Below are 24556 nucleotides of genomic sequence, written 5' to 3'. Positions count from 1 at the left end.
TGGAGATTCCGTCCTTGGGAGAAAGTCAGAAAACAGTCTTCAGGATTCTTGTTCAATTAAAGGAGGATGACTTAATTCCCTCCAGTTTCATGTTTTGGAGGATGAGTTTATTCCCTCCAGTTTCATGTTTTGGAGGATGAGTTTATTCCCTCCGGGAGGATGAGTTTATTTCCCTCCAGTTATTTCTCAGTGGAGGATGTTTATGCCCTCCGGGAGGATGTTTCATTCCCTCCATTCTGAGTTAATGCCCCTTGTTGTAGGGCCATGGTTTGCTGTGAGGAAAGCTCATGTTATTCCCATTGCGGTTTGCCATACTGCTTTGGAAGCTTCAAATACTGAAGAGAGGCAGTGGAGCAAGCTGGTATGAGGCACTGAAAAAAGTGTGCTCTCTATCTCCCTCTGCTGGTTGATGGACACAACCCATCTGTAATGGCTGCATCTGCTTGATGACAAGGAAATGCGTCATGTTCCTGCATCCCATAATCAGGCCCAAGACTCCATTAGGCCTGAAGTGTCTCCCACACATGCCTGTCCACAAACGTGAGCACTTCTGGGTTCGCAGAGCTCCTGTCATACAACCACTCTTTCCCATCACACTGAAGCTCCTCTTTAAATGAATAAAGCTCACTGGCCTAGTTAATCACCAGCACTGCACCCTAACTCCTTCCCATGAAGACTATGACATAGTAACCAAAATAATGTAACCCTTGCTTACAATAACTTACTACTCTACTCTCACTGTACAGAAAAAGAACATGCCAAGTGATCCTCACCAGAAACTTGAATCCAGTTGGTATTAGTATTGATAAGGCACTTTTCATAATGGAACCTTGGTCAAGAGCTCTATTAATTTCCTGGTTAAGGAATGTGTTTTGTAGGCAATATTGGGAGGAAGAGTAATGTCAAGATCAAGTATACATATGTAGTATCACACCACACCATACATTATGCTATGAGTTTATCTTGTTGGGCAGACTGGATGTACCACACAGGTCTTTATCTGTCATCATCTACTATATTAATATGGATCAACTGATGGAGCCCAGAACAAGTTCAGCAAAGTATTGATTCTGTAAGTAACCAAACAGGCTGTGTCAAAGAAACAGACATTCTACATTTATAATGCAAAATTTGACAAGTCAGCCCATGTGGCTAGCTGAGGAGGGAAGTAGAGGTTGGCCCATGAAACGGGTTGAAGAGGGAAGCACCAAGGCTGGCCCACACTGCTGGAAGAGCAGAGCATCAAAATCAATCCCACAGTCCAAGGATGAAGTCATGGCTGAAGAAAACTTGGGAGGAAGTACAGACTGAGCCAGGGCCTGTGAAGCAGAGAAAGTTGGGATATAAACCTTGAATGAGAAGGAAAAAGAAAGGAGAGCGTGAGATGTAGGACAATGAATCTGGGGAGGGGGTGGTCAAGTCTGGAGTGACAAGAGTAACTGGTAGAGCGGGCTGGAAATACAGTGAACCAGGGGGCATTGCCATTTAAGGACCAGAAATATACACAGACTTTTTCTTTAAATAGTGTGTATTTTAGTCTTCATTCACAGAAAGGCACAGATTTAGAAGCTAATACAATAAAAGTTTAGAAAATTAGTGAGCTTCAAGTGTTTACGATTTGCCACTTAAATAGGACACATCATTTCTCAGGCTCATGTCACGATTCTCAGCTCCTGTGGAAGAGCTGAAACAAAATGTCCTGAAGTAAATGCAGTTCATACTAAACAGATGAAGTAAAACACTTTTTCAGGAGACAGTCACATCATTTGAAATGAGCAATGTATTAAGCATAGCACGGCAAACCCTCTTACTCAGATTTCCATCAGGATCCATAAATATACTTCCACGAAAGTATGACTGATGAAAGAGATGTGCAGCAGTACAGTACCAATATAAATAACAAATTAAAATCATTTGAGCAAACCTCAAACATAAAATCCCTAACATGTATATGAGCAGATGGCGTGAAGATTCATAGTGCCAGTGCCATTTTATCCTCCTGTTAAAAAAAAATTACATACAACCAAATGATTCCACTGAGTGCCCAAGCAGCCAAGAAGGGAAATTATTCTACCATATTTGACTGACCTCTACCCAGAGGAAGACTCGGACCCCCCCCCCCCCCCCCCCAAAAAAAAAAAAAAAAACTTATTTCTCACTTCCTAAAGTGGCAATTCTGCATGTACAACATGGGCTAGATCTGCTAAAAATAATGAGGTAATGTAGATTGACCTCAACAAAGCAATCTGCGATGTCATAGATTCTTTGTAAAGAATATCACAATCACTTTTCATAAAAATGAGGATAGTACAGCATTCAATGTCAACAAAACAAAAAAAACTCCACCCATTGTAAAACATATCGCAACCACACTTCTCAACATAGCAATCAAAATCATAGATACTCTTGTACTACAAACCTTTCCAGGGTAGGAAAAAAAGCTTCAGAATCCACACTGCTTATATACTAAAGAAAGCACATCCCAGAGAGAAGAAACATCAAAATGTGGATCATATGAGCACAATAAGTTTATTGCCCGAGTCTTAAGAATCAGAAGACCTGGACTGTAAAGACTGTTCTCATTGTGTCTGAAGTTGACTTGATTTTTCACATTTCATTTTTTCTAATTTTGAAATGCAAAGAGTTGGGGGTTTTCACATAATTGGAACATAAGAAATCTGTTTCATACTCCACTAATAAATTCAAAGGAGTTTCTTAGTCCAGTGATTAAATCAATCTGATCTGCTCTCTTTAGTGTATGAGCAGTGTGGATTCTGTGGCTTTTTTCCTACCCTGGAAAGGTTTGTAGTTAAAAAAAAAAAAAAAAGTTTATCTATGATTTTGATTCGTATATTGAGAAGTAATTTTTTTGATATAGTGGGTGGAGTTTGAAGGCTATCACAATCTCCATGAGAAAGGGGGAGGGGCTACACTGACTTCCCTATTTAGAGGACTTGCATGAAATTGACAGAACTGCATTAATTTTCTATCCCTACGCCTAAAGTGACTCCAGAAAAGGGGAGAAAGAACAGATGGTTAAGGGCCTATGTACAAAACAGGTTTTCTTCTATTTTGTATCTATAAGGAAAACACTTAGTTAAAAGGGCTCTAAAATGCAAAATAAAATTCAGATTAATCAAAGAGTAAATCTCTTTCCAGTAAATGTGATAATTCAGACTCCAAAATGAGCTGCTGTAGCCAATCAAATTCATTCTGGCTACCTCTCATTTTCCATCCTTATCTCAGCTTAGTGCCAGGCTGACGTTAACAACATTACTTTCTCTTCTATTTTTGTAGCAGGAAAGCTAAACCTATCCATGAGTCACCCTTCCAATCACAAGCAAGCTTCTCGCCTGGCCTGACATACTTTAATTGCTATGCCTGCATTGAGAAGCCTCAGCCTCAGAACTCCCACTCAGCTTCTGCCATCCCTCACATCTCCTGATCTCTGAGAAACTGGGGGGGGGGGGGGGGGGGGTTCCTCATGTTTTAAGCCATAGTATTAGCTAGAGCAAGGGATTGTACAATCTTTCCCTTCAGTGATCACATTGTACTTTCCCCCCTCCCACTTAGGGGTGTTGGTTAAAAACTGGATATATGACAGACAATGCAATGGTGTTGTTATTGGGAGGGATCAGGAATGGAAAAATTATCACTATGCATTCAAATGGAGTAAGCAGCACTGTTAATTAAAGCAGAAGGCTGTGAACCAGGTAAGCTAAGGTTCAAATCCCGCTGACACTCTTTCTGTAAGTGGCTTTATCCTCCCATTGGCAAGCCTTCTGCAACTAGCAAAATATCTGAAATACACAAATTTAATTTGCCTTGAACTACCAACAATACAAATTGCATGGTAAAGCCTACCTAGTGCTGCCAGATCTGAAGAACAAAAATCAACATATAGGAACCTCCTCTGGCTCCTGTTCTATTTTATCAATGGAAATTACTTTCCTTTTCATAAAATGGAACTAAATTGCCACACAATTTGAAGCTTGTTCAGCCCTGCCTCCTACTGTTCTCCCTCCCAACACTACAGAAAACTTTACAAATTTAATATTGCAAAATATTACATCTTCTATTAACTATATAAAAAAAATACAGCTTTCTATATTTGTTGTCCAAAGACTTTTTCATCCTAAGGCAGGTATGTCAAACTCATGACTAAGGATGGGAGAGTGTGGATAAATGTTTACAACATAGCTCCACTGAGTTCAAGACTACTACTACTACTTAACATTTCTAGAGCGTTACTAGGGTTACGCAGCGCTGTACAAATTAACAACTAAGGACGGTCCCTGCTCAGAAGAGCTTACAATCTAAAGGACACTTTTAAAGTTGAAAATGATAAAGATTGTAGTTTTCCTGTCCTCTTGGTTTCATTGGATGTATGTATGTATTCTACAACTTGAGGCCATACAAGTTATTGAGGATTATCCTATATAATAAAAGCACCTCCAACTTTCTGAAGCCGACTCCGTGGCACTGTGGCAGTGTGTAGGGTTCGTAAGTCTGTCATTCAGCATTCATTGGCTCTCACTGTCCACAATGTCACAAGAAACGAGGAACCAATGAACGCCCAACCCGCCTGCCCGGACAGTCATTGGCCACACAACACAAACACATGGTGGCGATTCTCCTCTCACTCCTGCCCCCCCCCCTCCAGGCACCCCACCGATTCTCCGTCGCTCCGTTCGTTCCCTCAGAGTACTGCCCTCGCGGAAAGAGGAAATGACGTCAGAAGGCAGACTCACAGGGAACAAACTCAAAGGGAAGGCTACAGACAGGTAGGGCTTTCAAAGGAGCGAAAGAGGTTCGTGGGTGCCTGGGGGGGAGGGGAGAGAGGGAGAATCGCTGGGTGGCTGGAGGGGGGTCAGGAGAGAGAGGAGAATCGCTGGGTGGCTACAGTGGGGGTCAGGGGACAGAGGAGAATCGCTGGGTGGCTACAGGGGGAGCAGGGGAGAAAGAAGCATCGCTGAGTGGCTGGAGGGGGAGCAGGGGAGAGAGATGCATCGCTGAGTGGCTGGAGGGGGGCAGGGGACAGAGGACACTGAATGTGCGAGGTGTGTGTGTGTGACAGACTCTCTCTCTCTCTCACACACAGTCACTGTCAAACACACTTTGTCAAACATACACACTCTGAGGAAAACCTTGCTAGTGCCCGTTTCATTTCTTTCAGAAATGGGCCTTTTTTACTAGTTTGGAATAATTTCCTCGTTCTCAATTGCGCCCACCAGAGTTTTGGTGTAATAGTGAAATTGCGATGAGACAATTATTTTTTTTTAATAGCTGATTTTATCAACAAAAACTCAGGAGTAGCTATGGAGCCTGCTTTGGCCCCTACAATAGATAATTATTTATGGCTCATTTTGAGAAGCAATGGATCTATGAATCTAAGTTCTTCCTAGGATTCAGGAACGGATACAGTTTATAGATGATATTTTTTTTATGGTATGGGTCTGTAGAAATGATGCTTCATTTTCTGCAATATTTAAATTGTTGATGCAAAAGAGGAGTGCGAATGGAACCAGGATATTCAAAAAAACAGACCGAAGACATCCAATACTTGAAGTTAAGTTTATTGAAAGAAGACTCTAGCTAGTGGCGTTTAGAAGCCATACTTTCTATTACACAAGAAAGGTCTTTTTCAAGACCAGTACGTTGCTCACAAAAGACTCTATCCTGAACACTTGTCCCCTAAACATTTTGAGACAAAGTACCAAGACTCCTGAAGAAGGCACTTCCGGTGCCGAAACAGGGTACCTTGTACAGTCTTCTTTCAATAAACTTAACTTCAAGTACTGGACATCTTCAGTCCTGTTTTTTGACGAGCCTGGTCTGTTCCAACTCCTCTTTTGCATCCGAGATTATCCGTGGGACATTGTTATTCTCCACCTCGGGATATTGAAATTGTTGTCATTAACCTATAAAATTGACGTGAACTATCACATGATCAAGTTACCTTTTTGAATGTTAAATTAATGGATAAAGGTTTTACACTACAGTTTCTTTTAAACCAACAGACAGGAATTCATTGTTACATTATAAGAGCATGCATCTATTCCATTTACATACCAAAAATTCCATTTTCCCAATTTTTGAGGTAAGCGGATCTGCTCCGATATAGCAGAATACTAGCTGAGAGCACATTTGCTTGCTGGGTTTCAAGATAGAGGGTTATACTATTAAAATGGTGAAAAAAGCAGCTAAAAGAGCTTTATATAACCCTCGAAGAGTTACTACAATAGAGAACTAATGCACAAGCAGATGGACTGCGACATTGCCTTGAAGTATACAGCTAGTCTGACAGGCTTACAAAGATTATTAAACCTTGTTTAAAAACGTTACATTTGCACCCATGCTTTAAGGATATGAATGTGATATTCTCTGTATGCAAGAAATAGCAGGGGGATTGGTTCTAATCACAAGATGTGGGGAAGTATAATGAGAATCCTTTAAATAGGATAGGGGCCATCGGAGTTGTGGACATTGTTCTGTTTGCACCAGTATTATGGACATTACATCTTACTACTGCATGAAAACTGGAAATATTTTCATTTGAAAAAGTTCAATTACATGTCAGTCAGCTATACTGGTTTATTTAATAATGTGCCCCTTTTTTCCTCTAAATGTGGGCTAGTTGGATTTCTAAGGATGGAACATTTGTTTCATTTTTGTAATTCTATTTTTGTAATTCCTGAAATTCCAATTCACATGTTTCTTTTGATGGACATGTAAAATGTTACATTCAAATTCAAACATGTCCCTGTGATTTAGTCTTAGACATGAAGATTAGACTGATAAAGCATCATCATTGTGTTAAAGCTAAAAAAAAAAAAAAAAACTGAGGAGCCTCTGGTAGCTCATTGTATTGAAAGTGTTTATTTCAAGAGTTGCATTGTACTGTATTGGAACAATGAACTTTTCTCAGATCATCGTGGTAACATTAGATGGAGTTTAAGGCAACAAGAACAGAAGTTGATTTTTTATTTTAATACTGTGGAACTGCAAGGATTAAATGCCATGATAGAATGGGCAGCTTTCTTCTAATTTGGAGTTCTGCTCTATTTCAGTATAGAAAGGAGAGGAGTCTGATGACGTTGAAAAGCTTTAAAATGTTGGCGTTCAAGTTTCTCTCCGCCACCATTTTGTTAGATTGAAGAGACTAAACAGTGTTGAGTTTCCCCCGAAGCAGCAAGAATTGATAAAGAGGGACTCACTGTCAGGTTTTGAATTAATCTATTGGTCTCCCTATTTTGGAGCAGCTACATGGAAGCTGTGGAGAGTGAAGAAGCACACTGAAAGCATTGAACTACTGGACTGAGCTGTGTTTGCTATATGAATGACTGTGCATATTGAACTGTTTGGGTGGTCACTAGAATTCTGTATTTCAAATAACTGAACATTCTATAAAGGATTTGTATTTTTGGTATTATAAACTACAGTGGAGTTTTTCTTTTCTTAAAGACCTATGATGTGTAATGTGTTGTCTTTTTGGTGCTCATTTTCAAAGCACACTGACTTACAAAGTTACATAGAGGCATATTTTTGAAGCACTTAGACTTACAAAGTCCATACGTTACTATGAAATATTGTACCTGTGGAACTCTTAACTCTAAGTGCTTTCAAAATGAGCCCCGTGGAGGGGCATAATCAAACACAAACACCCATCTCCATGGGCGTCTATCTCCGAGAACAGGTACGTGAAGGGGCGGGATAAAACCATATTTTCGAGAAAAAAAAATGGGCATCCATCTTTTTTTCCGATAATACGGTTTGTGCCAGCCAAATGCATCGGATTTGAGCTGGGCGGTTTCGTTTTCAGCGATAATGGAAACTGAAGGCGGTCCAGCTCAAAAACGACCAAATCCAAGGCATTGGGTTTGGGAGGGGCCAGGATTCATAGTGCACTGGTCCCCCTGACATGCCAGGACACCAACCGGGCACCCTAGGGGCACTTGTAACAATTAAAAAAAAAACAAAGCAACTACCTCTGAAGTCCATAGCTCCTTCCCTTGGGTGATGAGCCCCCCAAATCCCCCCAAAACCCACTCTCCACAACTCTACACCATTACCATAGCACTATGGCTGAAGGAGGGCACCTAGATGTGGATACAGTGGGTTTTGGGGGTGATTTGGAGCGCTCCCATTTATCACCACAAGTGTGACAGGTAGGGGAGGGGATGGGCCTGGGTCCACCTGCCTGAAGTCCACTTCACCCACTAACAACTGCTTCAGGGACCTGCATACTGCTGTGATGGAGCTCGGTATGACATCTGAGGCTGGCATACAGGCTGGAAAAAAAAAAGTTTTAAAAGTTGTTTTTTTTTTGGGTGGGAGGGGGTTAGTGACCACTGGGGGAGTCAGGGGTGGTCCTCCCCAATTCCCTCCGGTGGTCATCTGGTCATTTAGGGCACTTTTTTGGGACTTGTTCGTTAAAAAAAAAAAAAGTCCAAAAAAGTGACCCAAATTCACACTAAAAACCCCTTTCTTTTTTCGATTATCGGCCGAGGACGCCCATCTCTCCTCGGCCGATAAACACGCCCCAGTCCCACCTTCACCACACCTCTGACACGCCCCCGTCAACTTTGGCCGTTTCCACAACAGATTGCAGTTGAAGACGCCCAAAATCGGCTTTCGATTATACCGATTTGGGCGCCCACGGGAGAAAGACGCCCATCTCCCGATTTGGGTCGAAATATGGGCATCTTTCTCTTTCGAAAATAAGGCTGATAGTAACCTATGGAACGTTGCAAGTTCATGTGCTTTGAAAATGAGCCTCCACATATAGTAAGAAGCACATAGTTCTGAGGTTTTTTTTAATCTCCACTTTACATTATTGAAACTTGGTCTGATATTGTGGTTAACCCTGTGTTTTGTTTTTTTCCAACCCTTTATGAAATGTTCTGTTTATAGGAATTAGCCATTTTATATTTATTGACCTCCCTATTCTCCCATTAAATTATTTAGGAATCAATGGCTGCACTAAAATATTCGTCCTCTCTACTCTCCACATTACAATTACTTAGAAGCAAACTTTACATTACGTAATTAACCAACTGCTAAATTTAGAATTTGCATTAGATATTATGAAGCGGGTATGTTTTTACATGCCCATCCTAAGGTCTAGCAAAAAAAAAAAATAATAATATTTCCTCTAAATTCTCCCCTGGGTTGGCTTTTTTTACATCTCTTCCTTTTATATATTTACTTTTTGGATTCCACTCATGCCTTTTCAGTAGTAGCTCAAGGTGAATTACATTCAAGTATGCTAGGTATTCCTCAGTCCCATGAGGGTTTACAATCTATAGCAACAGAGGTGTTAAATGTCTTGCCCAAGCTCTTCCCAAAATTGTCTCATCTCACTTCTCATGTGATAGTTCCCCACTAAAGCCCAGTGCAAGCATCACTATGATATAAGTAAACCAGGAATCTCCCGTATATTACCGATACTTTAAAAAACAATCCTCATTTAATAAACCAGGAATCTCCCACATATTACTGTTATTTAAAATCCTCCTTATTTAATAAACCATTAGCATATACATATTTCACTCACACACCCTCAAAAGCCTCTAACAAAACAAGCTAGAACATTTGCCCACAATCCACAGCCAGTTCAAACAAATATTACACCACCACACAGATTTTATCACTTGGTAATCCTTTACTATGTCTAATTTTTCACACTATCTCCACTAAGTCTTTCCATACTAACTGTTATCTAAAGGGTAAACCTGAAGCAGCATTATATTTACCAGCATAATATAGTTGAATTTAGTGCTTGTGAATGCTTCCAGATTGAGGGTACTTAAACAATTAGACAAGACAGAACAAGCATAGCATGCAGTTCAAGATCGGCACTTGTAATGCCCTGCAATGTGTTTGAGCCTTACTCTGCAAGGATCACCTCAAAGTTTGAGAAGGTAAATGCCCCCAAACATATTTAATATTTGGCCTCCATTCACAAGGCTGACCTCCCTTATGCCAAATTGTGCTGGTATTTTTCACTGAGGACTGAACAGAGCATGCATGCTTCCTCATTTCATGTAGCTTTCAGATGGCAATGACACTAGTGCACTTCTGTCCTTTAAAGACTCAAACTAAAGATTTTAAAGTTAAACGCTTTGCAAACTTCTGCACTTGTGCCACTCCACAGACCTATTCAGTCCAGTATGGATGTTATCATCAAATAGGCAAATCTTAAACAAGGTGATGTTTGCACAGAACTTTGGTAAGAATCAGCATACAGCAGCAGCAGAGAGGAGGGCAGCCAAATAAGATTATGTTTCCAACCCTTTAAATACCAGTATCTTCTTGAAATGAAAACTGAAATGACAACTGATCTAATAAAATGATTTTGCCTGATCTGATGCTCTAAACCAGCACATTCAAAATTTGCAAAAGCTATGTTGAAATGCACCCCCCACACACACACCATTAGGACAATAACAAAAAACACATCATTCTTCATGTAGTGTTATTTTCCTTCATTGTGCTGTAATGGATATCAGTAAATCTCTATTCCCACCTACCACCTCCAAAGCACTGCAACCTCCTGCTGGAACTTAAAAATGGTAAGCTCAGATAGCTACCATCTCTCAAAACCACTGCATTGACTTCCTTGTCATCATCTAGTGCCTTCATTCAGAGCCTAGGTTTCAGAGCTTGCTGCACCTGATGACCCTCAAACCCCGACGAGATGCCAAGGGGATTTAATTCCCGTTAGGTGGCCACCATCTTGCTATCTCACAAAAAAAAACTCCACTGCCTGATTGTCGTCATCTAGTGCTTTCATTCAGAGCCCAGGCATGGAAGCTTCTGTGGTTACCTTCAAGCCCTGATATCAGTTGCTTGTATCCATCATCTGCATTCCAAGTTCTCTTACATTTCACTTAAACTGTCTACATCTACAGGTCTCAAATCTCAGTCCCACAAGTCACTCAAATTTGCCTTATTTGGATTTTAATATTGTCTTGCCAAATCTGAGCTTGAAAGTGTTACAATCTATGACTGTTAGATAACCTAGGGGTAAAAGGGGCACTCAGGAAAGACAAGGCCATAGCAGAGAGATTAAATGAATTCTTTATTTCAGTTTTCACCAAGGAAGATGTGGGACAGATATCACTGCCAGAAATGGCATTCAATGCTGATGAGTAAGAGAACCTAAATCAAACCTCTGTAAAACTGGAAGATGTATTTGAGCAATTTGACAAACTGAAGAGTAGCAAATCACCTAGACCGGATGGTATACATCCCAGAGTACTGATAGAATTGAAAATGAACTTGCAAAGCTATTGTTAGGAATATTGAGTTTATCTTTAAAATCAAGCACAATAGCGGAAGATTGGAAGGTGGCCAATGTAACACCTATTTTTTAAAAGGGCTCTAGATGTGATCAAGGACATTATAAACTGGCTAGCCTGAAGTCAGTCCCGGGCAAAATGGTAGTGTCTATTATAAAGAACAAAATTACAGAGCGTATACATAAGCATGGATTCATGAGATAAAGCCAACATGGATTTAGTCAAGAGAAATCTTGCCTCACCAATCTACTACGTGTCTTTAAAGAGCAGAATAAACATGAGGATAAATGTGAGGTCAATATTGTATATCTGGATTTTCAAAAGGCATTTGACAAAGTACCCCATCAAAGACTCCTGAGGAAATTAGTAAGCAATGGGATAGAAGGTAATGTCCTATTGAGGATTTAAAACAGGTTAAACGATGGAGAAGAGAGTAGGATTAAATTATCAATATTCTCAATGGAGAAGGGTAGATAGTGGGGTTCCCAGGGGTCTGTGCTTGGATTGCTTTTTAACATATTTATAAACAATCTAGAGATGGAAAAACTAGTGAGGTAATTAAATTTGCCAATGACACAAAGTTATAAAATATGTTAAATCACAAGATGATCTTACGAGATTGGGCATCCAAAAGGCAGACAAAGTTTAATGTGAACAAGTGCAAAGTGATGCATGGGGGAAAGAGGAACCCAAACTATAGCAACATGATATAAGGTTCCACATTTGGAGTCACCACCCAGGAAAAGGATCCAGGTGTCATCACTGATATGATGAAACCCTTTGCTCAGTGTGCAGCAGAGTCTAACAAAGCAAATAGAATGTTAGGAATTATTAGGAAAGGAATGGAAAACAAAAATGAGAATGTCAAAATCCTTTGTATCACTCCTTGGTGTGACCGCACATTGAATACTGTGTGCAATTCTAGTCACCACATCTCAAAAAAAGAAGTAGTGGAATTAGAAAAGTTACAGAGAAGGGTGACAAAAATGATAGAGGATGGGATGGCTTCCCTATGAGGAAAGGCTAAAGTGGCTAGTGCTCGTCACCTTGGAGAAGAGATAGCTGAAGTGAGATATGATAAGAGGTCTGTAAAATAGCGAGTAGAATGGAATGGTAGACATGAATCACTTGTTTACTCTTTCCAAAAATACTAGGATTAAGAGGCACGCAATGAAGCGAAGTAGTAAATTTAAAACAAATTGGAGAAAATATTTCTTCCCTCAATGTGTAATTAAACCCTGGAATGTGTTGCCAGACAATGTGGTAAAGCAGTTAGCTTAGCTGGGTTTAAAAAAAAAAGGACTGGATACTTTTCTAAAGGAAAAGTCCACAAGCCATTATTAAGATGTAATTGGGAAAATCCACTGCTTATTTCTAGGATAAGCAGCATAAAATCTATTTTACTGTTTTGGGATCTTGCCAAGTACTTGTGAGATTAAGAGTGAATTGGCCACCGTTGAAAACAGGATACCAGGCTTGATGACGTTTTGGTCTGTCCCAGTATGGCAAAGCTTATGTTCTTATGTTTTTGTTCCTGAGGCAATGGAAGGTGAACCGACTTGGTCAAGGTCACAAGGAGAGACAAGAGGAAAAAAATGGAATCTGAACCATCTTCTCCGATTCTCATACTACTGCTCCAACTACTAAACCATGCCACTCTATTTCTTGGGCAGGTGTAAAAAAGAGAAAGGGTGGGAGACAGAAAGGACAATGGCGATAGCAGAAAGCAGGATTCAAGGAGGAAATGCAAAAAAAAAAGTTATAAGTAAATTCTGGAGCAAGAGGCTTTGATAAAGGGAGAATAAAAGATAAAGGGTCATCTTTACTAAAGTACTAGGCAGTTAGTGTGTGGGTTCTTTTACCGTGTCATTAAACTCTGGAATTCATTGCCAGAGAATGTGGTAAAAACAGTTAGCTTAGCAGGGGTTAAAAAAAGGTTTGGATAATTTCCTAAAAGAAATGACTATAAGACATTAAGATGAACTTGGGAAAATCCACTGCTTATTTCTAGAATAAACAATTGTGCCTGTGCTCTGTCGAGCATCAAAATATAACAAAATGTTTAAACACACATGAATACAAGTGTATTGCTTCTTCAGCTTATTGAGAGTGGAGTAGTCTCATATGTAACACACGATAAAGATTATTTGATTTTTCACCCAATGACTGGGTGTATTATCTGTGTGTATTGTCTAATCATTGACTGAACCTCCACCACCCTTTGCTAATCTATATATAAAGATGTATTTCTGTTTGTCAATATGCTAACATCTAATTTTATGTAGCACTTAGCTTGAACAAGTTGGTGCTCTTAAAACCCCGACAGGTCCCCGTTTCGTGGTTACTTTCTCAAGGGGGAGTCACCAGTTCAAGTAACAGTCAAGTAACAGTCTCAAGTGCAACTGCAGCATTACTCTGTCTCCAGATTAGCAAAGGGTGGTGGAGGTTCAGTCAATGATTAGACAATACACACAGATAATACACCCAGTCATTGGGTGAAAAATCAAATAATCTTTATCGTGTGTTACATATGAGACTACTCCACTCTCAATAAGCTGAAGAAGCAATACACTTGTATTCATGTGTGTTTAAACATTTTGTTATATTTCTAGAATAAGCAGAATAAAATCGGTTTTACTGTTTTGGGATCTTGCCAGGTACTTGTGACCTGAATTGGCCACTATTGGAAACAGGATACTGGGCTTGATGTCTGTCCCAGTATGGCAACAATTATGCTCTTATGGCTTCTCTGAGCTTTGAGTTCAGTTTTTTTGTCTACATATTTCTAATATATAGTCATTTATTCTGTCAGTGGTGAAGCTCTATCCATATTTTGCAGGTGTGACCAAGATGAGATATTTTCCAAGCATTTAGTTTCTCTATCTTGTTCTCTCCCCTCTCCTGCTCCCCACCAAAGCTTTTTTCACATTGCTCTATCATATCCACCGGCCTGGGGCAGAAAAGGAGGAGGAGGATAAGGCCTGAATTCCAGCCGTGTACCACCTTCTCTTGCTGCACCATTGGGGGGGGGGGGGGAGTAGAGGCTGGAGAAAGATGGATGGGACATGGGTGCCAGAGGAGTGGGGGCTGGAGGCTGTACAAAGGTGGATGGAATTTGTGCACTATGGGAGGTTGGCTGGAGAAAGCTGAAGTGGGTGTGTGCGATTGGAAGGGGGCAGAGAAAAGCAAGGTGGAGGTTTGTGTCTCATGAGGAAAGACTTTGGGCACAAACAGAATTGGGTCTTGCTGGGAGTTATGAAGAAAGAATAAGGAGGAAATGAATGCTGAACGGTGGGGAGAGAGAACTCTGGGAGGCAGAGAGCTCCTAGAGGGTAGAGGACAGATGAACAGAGGGGGTGGGAAGAGAAAAATGGGAGGTATTCACCCCCTGACAAAGGGCTGAACTTACCAGGGGAGGAACATGAGATAAGAAAGCTGGAGAAAGTGAAATCCGAGGAGGGAAACAGGTGCAATGGGGAATGTAATTCATGTCCAGGGGAGGAGTAAGCCCTTATAATGGGGAATTCTAAATGACAGAATTATAAATATACAAAATTTTGCAAAATTGTAAAATATTTTATGCACAAAGTTCCCCCAGGTGAATAGATTTAAGGTTCTGATTTTTGCTTTCAAATGTTTGTACCAACTTGCACCCAACATACCTACCTGGTCCTATTCAATCCTACATTCCATGGCACAAGTTGCATTCTTCCCAGCAGAGATTCTTTGAAAGGCTAGCATCTAGCTTGGTTACCTTAGGGCTTCTTTTACAAAGTGGTGCTATCGATTAGCAGTGTGCTGAATGTGAAGAAAACAATTAAATTCCCATGGGCTTCATCAAATTCAGAGCACGCTAATCCATAGCACCGCTTTGTAAAAGGCACCCTTAGTGTCCACTGGGAAAGTCTGCTTTCAGCGCAATGCCCTATGATTTGCATGTAGAAACTGATTTGTTGAAGTTTCAAAAAACTTCAGCCTTGCATGTTTATTTAAGCTTTTCCAGAATACCAAATATAAGTGCTTGCCTGGTTTGTGTTTTCAATATGATTTTTAAATATCGTTTTATTACCTTAACTGCTGTTATTATATATTTATTGTAAACTGCTTAAATATATTTTTTGTGCAAGTGGTATATCAAGTCTGACTAGGAATAAAAAGCAACATTGGTAGAAAGTTACATAGCTAGATTTATTTATCACTTAGAACAAATCAAATCATTAATCTTTTCCTTTCAATTAGAATTTATATTTTGTTCCTGTAAAGACATTTCTTTTAAAAAGCTTTTAGCCACTCAGCAGATATCTTACTAACACAGCCCCATAGCTGAAGAGAATATGCAGTACAAGATGTTTCAGGCTATAACCATAAAACTACACAAAAAGCAAACAAAAAATACATTAGGAGAGAAAACAAGGTCAAACTGAAAGATGTTGCAGTAAAGAAACAGACAATTTTATCCTTTCAGGACTACCCATACTGTTTTTTATGAGTCACAATGGTCAGATGAAGGATAAAAGCAGACATTTTTCTTTATAATATTGCAGAAGTCCATGACAAAATGACAGAAAACCCAGAGGTGGGGTTTGCACTCTCCTACTAAAAAGGCCCTATGTGAACTCAAACACCTATGTGTCTCCAACCGGAACTTGGAGACTGATAGGGTATAGAATGATATGGTCAGGCACAGGAGAATAATTGGAGGTTGAGTGCGAGTGCGTTTTTAAGGGGAGGCATGAGCAAGCGACAGTATGAATGGGTGCATAAGGGCCATGTGCAAGTGCATGAAACATTCCATAGAGGAATGCTGTCTGTTCATTGTTTGATTCTCCATGCATTCACCCTTCCAGTCTGCTTCTCCTCCCATGCCCTCTTTCACCCTATTCCCCACACTGCTCAGTGCCAGTCATCTCCACTTATCTGAGTGCATCACTGATAGTACCATCACTACATGAAATGTGAGACAGGTGGACACTGGGTAACAATGTGAATATGGAGCTCATGCAAAAAAAAAAAAAAAAACAGATCAGATACTCACAAACATATGTAGTGATGAAAAGCAACATAACAATATCACAATCAAAAATTTCACATCTCTTTTCTATAGCACTGTAGCCAATGCAGTCCAGCAACACCAAAGGAGTCATGACCTGAGGTCCTTTTATGACTGTCACTGCAACAGCTGGATTATCAATAGAGCCTAACTAAGGAATAACCCCCAGTAACTGTGAAGACAGACTCATGCATACTGTTTCAAACCACTTCTTTACCAAAACCCTGCCTAAACTCTACACAGGCTTCACAAACTAGCCCTAAAGGAACAGTTCATGAAGAACCCAAGTTAGCTCTGTCACACTTATAGAACTACAATAAAATCAACAATATTAACTTCCACCAAGCTCAATTTCAGACAAAACATTCTGCTGTTTCCAGAGCAAGCACCAAAAGGCACAATTAAAATTTGGAATGAGACAGCTAGGGCTGCATTTCACATGCATGTCTACATCCCTGGCATGCATGATGGCGTAACTAAGCCTTGCATTTAATATTTTGTTTGTGTAGCGAACGACTCATTAAAATTGTAATTCCTTATAAATTTGCCAAAATAAACAAAGTATTCTTAGCCTTAAGAAAGGCTTTATGTTACTAAGAAATTTTAACTTGGTTCCCAAAAAGCAACACATTGTTTGACAAGAATGCATGAAGCAAAATTTACAGTACACATACAATTTGTTTCTCAAGTATCTCCAAGCAACCAGACCATGTTTTAAAAGAACTATATGGATTTCTACAAAACTTCAACATGCTGACTTCCAGGAGATAAATTTAAGGATTGAGCACAAAAAAAAAATCACTGTACACAACTAATATCCAAGGTTTTTAAATTCCCACCATCCTCTGAAAGGAATAAAATACCAGAGAAAAACACACAAGGAAAGCTGTGTGCAAATAGTACTACAGGAATTCCGCTTGAAAAGGACAAAATTTAAGAATCAATAAAAATCTGTCACTGGGTTTCACACACACTTTTGCCATGGTATTTTAGTTATTCCAGAAGATGTAGCAAATCAAAACTCTGTTCAAAAAATGAACATACTTACCTGTAGCAGGTATTCTATAAAAACTCATCCATTAATCCTCACATGGCGGCCAGTGAGGAACACTATCCAGCATAATATATCTTTAACAGCTCGCTGCAGTTCATTCGTGTTCTCTCTCTTTTATCTATATATATATATATATATACACACACACACACACACTAATGGCTTGTTTGTTTTGCTTTTTTTTTTTTCACTTTGATGTTTTTTGAGGGGAGGGATTTGAAAGTGGTCCTAAAATATAGATGCACTGAGCACAAAAACATCTAGCAAATGGCCATGTCCACTACTGTTTTTTGGGTTTTTTTTTTTTGGGGGGGGGGGGTTCGACTTTTTTCCTACATACAATATAAATGCATATGCTATCAACCTATATAATAAAACACACCTCCAACATTCTGAAGCTGACTGCATGGCTGAGGCATTCCTGCTCTCTGTATCCATCTCCTGAATTGACATCACGTACTTCCGGGTTCATCACAAGCAGAAGTCACCAACCACACGAGGTTTCTCAGCTTCAGAATGTTGGAGGTGCATTCTATTAAATAGGATTGGTCAGTTCCTTGAAGCACAGCCAGAGCTCAGCGTCCTGCACAGTAACACTCAAGACACCAGAGAGGGGGGGGAGGTATCTGTCACACACACTCTCTCTCTCTCTCTCTCACACAGTTCATGTCTTTCTCTCTCTCACTCTCACACACTCTATGTCTCACACTGTATCACATTCACTCTCTATGTGTCACACAGTCACTCACACACTCTCTTGGTCTCATACACTCAGTCTCACAGAGAGTCTGTCTTACACACACTCTCTCTCTCGCACACACTGTATCTGTGTGAAGCATACTCTCTCTCACACTGTCTTACATACGCACTTGCACACACTCTCATTCTCACACACACACTCGCACCCAGACTCACTCTCTCTCTCTCACACATTCACTCTCTCTCTCTCACACAGTCACTCTCACATACAAACTCCGAGGAAACCCTTGCTAGCGCCCGTTTCATTTGTGTCAGAAACGGGCCTTTTTTACTAGTAGAACATAACTTCTGAGGCAAAACCAACACATGTATTATTTAAGCAGAAGTGAGACTTCCTGGCAAAATGTGGTATTCCATCAACATTACTTCTGTAGCAAGACAAGAGTCATTCAGATGTAACTTTCTCAAAACACATTTTCATGGCAGGTAATCATTGCTCCACTGAGTGTAGAATATACTACTTTTACAGCTATTAAAAAATTACAATGTTACTGTAACTATTTTAGTTATTGTAATCCATCCAGAAAACATCAAACAGCAGATGCAAGGGAGTAAGTGACCTAACATTTTTGCAGTATTTTACACTCACTCAGTGATCCCCGCTTACCATCAAGGCAACCTCCCAGAAATATTAAACATTCATTACCATGCAAAAAAATCCAGGCGGTACCTCAAGACAATCTTAAGTTTATTAAAATATTGTTTGGTGTGCTCTCAAAATGGTACAGAGCAGGAAGATGCCGATTTAGATTGTTACAGTGAACAAAGTACATATTTCACTTATGCTATTAAGCGCTAGGAAACATCCAGAAACCACAGAATCTGCTGAAGCCTATTGCAAAGCTAGTACCCCTTCTGGCTCTATTCTTAAGGTCAAATTGTTATCACTGGGAGGTGCAGAGATCCACTACTCATCTAGTATCTTTCCAGTGCTGATAGAATGATTTCCTTCCAACAGAGACCACATTGCTTCTGGAGGCTATTAGATCATTTTTTTAACATGGACTGTTCTTACTCACAACTGAATCAGATCTCATAGATCCTGTTATTTTAGTCCATCAGACTTTAAGCAGCTCTAATTTAAACAAAACTTCAAAAACCTATGTAGCTGTCATACAAAATCGTTAAAGTGCTCCCAGTTAGCCACACCCACAGAATTAAGCAGCTTAAGCATGCTGTTCTGCTGACCCACATCAAAACCTTAAGCAAACATCATGCTGACACATGTAAACTATGAACACAATAAACAGGTGAACTATACAGCAAGAAAGAAGTTGCTTTAAATTACAATCCCATAACTGAAAAAAAAAACAACAACAAAAACACTGGCAGTACACCATAAAAAAAAAAATCTGGAAACAAAAACAACCTGCTATATAACGCCTTGGGTGAATCTCTACATAAAGATGGTTAATAAATCCCAATAAACAAATAAAGGAGAAAGCAACTTAGTCAAATACAGGCAAATTGGCAGCAAACAATCTAGTGTCACTGCTTTGAACTGATATTTTATTTTGTAAAGCACGCTGACTCCTTGCTAGTTGTGTATGTTTTTCCCCCTAACAGAACACACAAATCACTACTATTGTGTTTAAGCAATGCATAATTCATTATTCAGGAAAATGTCAGTGTATGATAGCCACACAGTCTCCAAAGAACTTGCAGAGCACAGAGGATACATGGCCTGCCCAAGGTCAAACAAAGTAATAGGCATGCAGAATTCTCCTCAGAGCTCCTCCCGATGTGGATGAAATGTTAATGTGAATTTAAAAAAAAAAAAAAAAGAATGGCAGATCACTAAGCAGGGATTTCAAAGCATGCCTGGTCACCAAGCGTCAGAAATAACAGTAAACTTAACCATTCATTTCAATTAACAGTTAAGGCAGTAAGGTTCCTCATTGATAATATGACAATAGAAGATTGAGGGGAGAAAAGTGTCAGGGCCTTCTATGCACCTAAAGACACAGAGCCAGCTCCAGAAGCACAGTGGACCCCAAAATAGCATGACATGCCTTGCCACTAAACCTTAAGGATGAACATGAATCAGAGACTTAAAACCAGTCACCTAATAAAATAAAGGAACCTATGCACCATCATGTAAATAAAGTGACTTACTAAGGAAAAGAGCACATTATACTTGATCTCCTTAATATTTCTAGGGAACACATGAAGATAGGTTTTCAACATGGTAAGTTAAAGGGAGCCTTAGATTTCACTTGACAGCCCTGACAATTCAGATTTAGATGACAGCAACTTCAAAAGGGAAGGATAAAATTTCTCATTTATTTCAGCATTGTGCATGCCAATACATACCACAGACTCTGCTGAAAAATATAACGGAAAACAAGTATACTGGAAATGTATCACTAGTCTTTTACTAAAGATTAGCACGTATCTGCCACAGAAACCATTTTATTTCTATGGGCTCTGCTGCAGTTAACATGCCTTTACCTTTTTGTAAATGGGGTCAACCTGGGTGGGCTCATCATAGATGCATCATTATCCTGTACCTCCGGGGGGGGGGGGGGGAGGGAGTCACACAGTTTTATTTGGCTGCTATCATGAAGTCACAACCACAAAAAGATTGACAAGTACTGCTCTAAGCCACGCTAGTAACAGCACTCAGTGGGAGGAGGATGTCACAAAACCAAAACCATTTCCATCATCAACAAACTTAGCTAAAAGAAACCTAAGTAAGCTGTAGTGTTCTCAGAAACTCACTACTCAATTTGTAGCTCAGGACTCAAGATGCTGTACAAGGGTTCTTGTAAGCCTTGAATTCTGCCTGCCATTTTTATACACTGAAGAAATACGGAATTCCATAAAATCTGCTTCCACTGAAGTACCATGCTTACCGCAAACTAACAGGAGAAGTTATCAATAAGGACTACTGTTGACCCCATTTATTAGTAACTAGATCTCAATGCATACAATGGGACCTGTGCGAAAATAGCACAAGTTAGTGGTAAAATAACATGATCGTCTTCTTTAGGGGTGATCGTCTTCTTTAGAGGTGTAGGGTTTTTTTTTTTCTTTAGAAAAAGTCCAAGGGAAAGGAATCATGATATTAAAGTGGAAACCTCAAAAGGAAAATAAAGTAAATATTACTCTACTGAGCAGATAACTAATGCCTTGAACATCCTACCAGCAAAAAGGACTGCATTTGACTATGCTTGGAACAGTGGATAGGAAGGAAGACTGACAGCAGTAATTGAAAGCAAGGAAACTGTGCCTGATTCACTACAGTCTTCTCTAATTTCTGTCTATCTGGAGGAGTAAGAAGCTTCTTAGATCAGACCCCAATGACAGAAACATCAGGCCATGGGAAAGCATTCCAAGCAAACAAAAAAATTAATTTGAAGTCTTCCATACTGCTCAAATACAGTACCCACCCAGCCATCAGATAAATGTTAAGCAGGACTAAATATGGAATGTGCACACAGGCTACCTGAACAAGATTCCAAAATAATATACCAGTTAAATAATGTCTCACTAGGTACATGCAAAAATTATAAACATCACCATCAGATTATCTTAAGACTGAAATAAAATGCCAATGCTTTGCGAAATTCCAGGCAAATAAAACAAAAAAACTGGTTTAGATGTATCATCTGACAAGGAACTTCAAGTGCTCCTAAAGTCTGGCACTTCATCCCACAATACAACAAACTTCACAAACAGGTTCTATATGCCTACGAGTAATCCTCAAGCTTCTGTAAAATTACACTGGAAAGATTTGATAGGACAAGGACCAGTTTCAAAAATCAGACATAAAATCAGAACTAGAAACACTAATAATTAAAAGCTTTTAAGCCAGATGTATGGAAAGTTAGGTACTAACCTGGTGACTATTTGTGGCCTGCTGTGCTATTTTTAACTATTCTTTCTGGCTGCAGGTCAAAGTTTTCCTAATGGAATTCCACAGAGAAAATGCTGGGAGAGGAGCCCAGAGGCCGCTCTCTGACTAGCCCTGCCAAGATGAGACAGACCCACAGGAAAAGCTTCTGTTTTGTCCACCAAAACCTTCTCCAGTATCATACTGGTACAGTGTGAGAGGACTTCCACCCCAGGGGTCCATTTTCTGCCAATCTCCACACACTTTAGACTAGCTCCATGCCCTGTCAGACCGCCCCCCCCCCCCCACCCCAATTTGGGGCCTGGGACACCTTCCTTCCTCCTCTCTACGTTTAGTCTGCCAAGGATCCTTCCATCCACCAGTTTCTGCCCCTAGTAGTCCCCCTCCTTTGCCCCAAGAGTCCACCAGCATCTACCAATGTATTTCCTCTCCCTCCTCTTCTACCTGCCTCATTCCTTTTTCCTATTCCAATGGTCTTTCCCCTCCCCCCAATCTATTAGCTTCGTTCCCCCTTCTCTGCATCAACGTCCCGTCCCCCCCCCCCCCCCCAAACTACCAGCCTCTATACCTCCCTCCCTCCCTCCCTCCCTGCCCCAAGGGTTCTCGCTCCAGAGCACCCCTTCCGGCTGCCTCTCGCTCCAGAACTCCTCTTCCGGCTGCCTCTCGCTCCCTTCCCCAAGGTCCCTCTTGTCTCAGGCCAGGGACTTTTTGTGTTAGGATTCTTCAGCAAAGCCTGCGCCCGCCCGCCCGTCCCACTCTATCCTGAGGAAGCGGCGGCGGGGGGAGGAGGAGATACAGTTCCGCCTCAAAACAAAAATAACAACGCTCCGAGCAAAGAAAAATCGCAGCAACGGCTCCAGCTAGCTCCCTCCTCCCTCTCCCTCAGGGCCGGTTCCCGCTCCTCTGCCCCGGGGCGGCTGCTCACCAGTAAACTCTCCACATTGATGGGCGAGCGCGGGTCCCGGATGATGGCTTCCAGCTTGCGCTGCCGGTTCCTCATACACTCCACGGTGGAGGCGGACATGATGGCGACCTCCCGGGCCGGGGCTCCGGGCTCTTCGCCCCTCGCTCTCCGCCTGTCCCGCTGCTCTCGCTCACCGCCCTCCTCCTCCTCCCCCGGCAGACGCAGCGCCGCCTCCTCCTCCTCAGCGCGAGCACCGACACCGCCCCGTCCTCGCGCCCTCCTCCATTCTCCGCGGCCGGCTCTGACATCAACTCCGACTCCTTTACCCAGCAACCCCCGCTCCCCGGCCGCCCCCTCTAAACAAGTCAGAAAGATTCTGAGACGGGGGCACAAAGCCGAAGGCGCGCTCGCCTCTGTCACATATTACGCACGCACCCAGATGTAATAATATAACATACATACGTAGCCAGGGCCGGTGCAAGGTTTTAGGGTGCCCTAGACGAACCTTCAGTCTTTTTCCTCCCTCCAACTTCTGCACTGGGTGCATGTGCACATCTCCAGTACTGAGCAAACTGCCACTTTCTTCAATGGGGCTAATTTCGAACTGAGTTCAGCACCCAACAGTTTTACAAATTTCTGCCATTATTTCCAGGTCTGTTTTGTCAGTTCTTTTGGGATTTAGCTCACACCCTTTCACTGCTAGTTCAAGGACAGCTATATTCAGACACATGCATTGCCCTGTACCCAAAGGGCTTACAATCAGACGGGGCAACATTGAGCCAGCAGCAGTTGCTTAAGCACTGACTACCATCGGCTGAATTAGACCCGGATGTTAAATGACCATCCATGTCCATAGGAGCCAACTTTTCAAAATGAATGGGGGTGCTGAATTTTTTTTTTTTTATACAAGTGGTGCATTCCCCCTCCCTCTCTCTGAGTTCCAGTCCCTCCCTCCCTCCGAGTTCCAGCCCCCCCCCCTATCGCTCCCTCCCAGTTCCAGGCCCCCCTCCCCTCCCTCCAAGTTCCAGGGCCGGCCTCCCACCCTCCAAGTTCCTGGGCCGGCTCCCCTCCCCTCCCTGTTCCAGGCCTCCCTCCCCCCATCCGTTCCTTCGAGTTCCAGGGCCGGTCCCCGTCCGAGTTCCAGGGCTCCCCTCCCTCCGAGTTCCAGGGTCTCTCCAAGTTCCAGGGCCGGGGGCCCCCCTCCCTTCCTTCGAGTTCCATGCCCCCTCACTCCGAATTTTAAAAGTCATCTTTCCTCTTCGGGGTTACGGCGGCAGCAGCAGTGAAAAGCGTTTAGGCTCAGCGCTTCAGCCTTCCCTTCTCTCTCTCTCAGCTCTGGTCCCGCCCTCATTTCCTGCCCTAAATTATGAGTCTCTTTTTTTGACCAAATATCGGTATGGCACAAAACATCAGCCAAATTAGCCCGTCTGGAGTAAGATACCATACAATTTTGTTGAGCAAAAACTCCATGGGTTGATAATTTAAAACAAACAGGAGAAAATATTTCTTCACTCAATGTGTGATTAAACTCTGGAATTAATTGCCAGATAAAGTGGTAAAAGCAATTAGCTTAGCAGGATTAAAAAAGGTTTGGATAATTTCCTAAAAGAACATTCCATAAACTATTATT

This window comes from Microcaecilia unicolor, chromosome 3 (assembly GCF_901765095.1).
Source record: "Microcaecilia unicolor chromosome 3, aMicUni1.1, whole genome shotgun sequence".
In the NCBI taxonomy this organism is placed as follows: Eukaryota; Metazoa; Chordata; class Amphibia; order Gymnophiona; family Siphonopidae; genus Microcaecilia; species Microcaecilia unicolor.
Note: the sequence above shows the minus strand (reverse complement) of the source record.